This window comes from Saimiri boliviensis, chromosome 1 (genome assembly GCF_048565385.1).
Source record: "Saimiri boliviensis isolate mSaiBol1 chromosome 1, mSaiBol1.pri, whole genome shotgun sequence".
Taxonomy (NCBI): Eukaryota; Metazoa; Chordata; class Mammalia; order Primates; family Cebidae; genus Saimiri; species Saimiri boliviensis.
In genome coordinates this window covers 114,158,595-114,160,781 of record NC_133449.1, presented here as the reverse complement: position 1 = coordinate 114,160,781, position 2,187 = coordinate 114,158,595, and positions in this window count along the sequence as shown.

The following is a 2,187-nucleotide window of genomic DNA, read 5'->3' as shown; positions in this document are numbered from 1 at the left end:
AAGAGACCCCCCCGCCAAACAGGCTTTGTGTGAGCAACATGGCTGTTTATTTACCAGGGTGTGGGTGAGCTGACTCCAAAAACAGAGTCAGGAGAGGGCAGTGGGATAGGAGTTGGTTTTATAGTTTTGGGGTGGGCAGTGGAAAGTTACGGAAGTTACAGTTCAGGACAGTTTTTTGCAAGCTGGGAGGGGGTCGTAGGGAATGAAGTCACCCCTACAACCCTACATAAGTTGACCAAGGTTGGTTACAAAGTCCAATGGCCTTATTAATTGGGGTGGGAATAAAGAACAACAGTGAATGTCTTTTTTTTTTTTTTTTTTTTTTTTTTGAGACGGAGTTTTGCTCTTGTTTCCCAGGCTGGAGTGCAATTGTGCGATCTCGGCTCACCGCAACCTCCGCCTGCTGGGCTCAGGCCATTCTCCTGCCTCAGCCTCCTCAGTAGCTGGGATTACAGGCACGCACCACCACGCCCAGCTGATTTTCTGTATTTTTAGTAGAGACGGGGTTTCACCATGTTGACCAGGATGGTCTCGATCTCTTGACCTCGTGATCCACCCGCCTTGGCCTCCCAAAGTGCTGGGATTACAGGCTTGAGCCACCGCGCCCGGCAACAGTGAATGTCTTAAAGTTAAGTAGGCACCAAGGGATTGACCATTTCTTCCCCTTTTCATGGTCTTCCAGTTACTTCAGATTTTCCAGGAACTCATCTGGAGTGTCCCTGTGGGTCACAGAGGTTAACATGGCATCCATGGGGCCGTCAGTCAGCCTAAAAGACCTTACACTTAGGGATATCACTTTCTGATTCCTTTTTGTCCTAGTCATTCGTAGCATGTGACCCCTCTGTCCTCCAACCAGAGAGTGGCCCTGAGGAGGATGGCAGGAATGTGGCAGAGCCTGTCCTAGGCAAGAGAGCCAGAGAAATGGGAGTTTTCTGCTGGTGCTCCCGTGGGGGACCCCTCTTATTCAGTCTTGCCTGGCTGGAGAAAAGGGCACATTTTAGCACTCCTGACCTCCCCCCCAAATATCCACCTATTCCCAGAAGCTCAGTAAACAGAAACTCTTCTAATATTCTTGGGGAAGGATGGCCTAATCTCTTCAGACTAAAATTTAACTAACAGCTATTGCAAAGAGATTTAAATCTTAAACAGAGACGGGACTACATAGCCTGGTGAATGCAGCCTTAATCCTGGAGTTTCAAGAAATGAAAAGGTGAAGGGGCTACTTCGAAGGGCAAATAGCACTTTCCTGGTGGACACACCCACTTCTGCCTGGTTGGAGTGGGCTGAACCCTGCAGTGACAGTCTCCCATAGTCCCTGGCAAAGCCATCAAACCTCTGAAACACTCATCATTTTCCTGCCAAGCTTCTCTTCTGCAGTATCTCTTTATTTATGTTTAGTTTCATGAGACAGGGTCTTGCTCTGTCACCCAAGGCTGGAGTGCAATGGCATGATCACAGCTCACTGCACCTCAATCTCCCAGACTCGAGCAATCCTCCCACCTCACAAGTAGCTGAGACTACAGGTGCACATCATCATGCCCCACCAATTTTTATATTTTTCTGTAGAGTTTTGCCATGTTGCCCAGGCTGGTCTCAAACTCCTGGGCTCAAGTGATCCTCCTATTTCAGCCTCCCAAAGTGCTGGGATTATAGGCATGAGCCACTGCACCTGGGCTGCAGTATCTCTTAGCCCAACCAAATTGCCCAGAATCACCATCAGCTCCCAAATCCCCTCCCCAGCCGCCCACCGCCCGCCAAGTCCAAATGGCTGCTTCTCCAAATGGCCATTCCCGTCTACACTGTTGTCTGCGTGCCCACAGCTTTTGTCCTGAGTTAAGCCAGTTCCTCCTTGGCTTTTCCCCAGGAGCCTTTCCCACAGTGATCTCTGGGCTTTAGACTCAGCACACACTAACCCAGAGGTCCTCAACCTGGGTCAGTAGTGAGAACCCAGTGGGTTCATAAATTCAGACACAAAAAAATATGTCGTTATTCACCAACCTCTAAATAAAATTTAGCATTTCCCCTTCCCCATTATGGGTATAGTAAAACAAAACAATACAATACATGGCAGTATTAGCAGTACCTGTGACTTTGTCACTGGTGGAAATCACAGACATTTGCTAGTCACATTACAATTGGTATTGTTTTGAAGCAGGAAAATTTACTCCTCAGAAAGGCTAGCTGCTC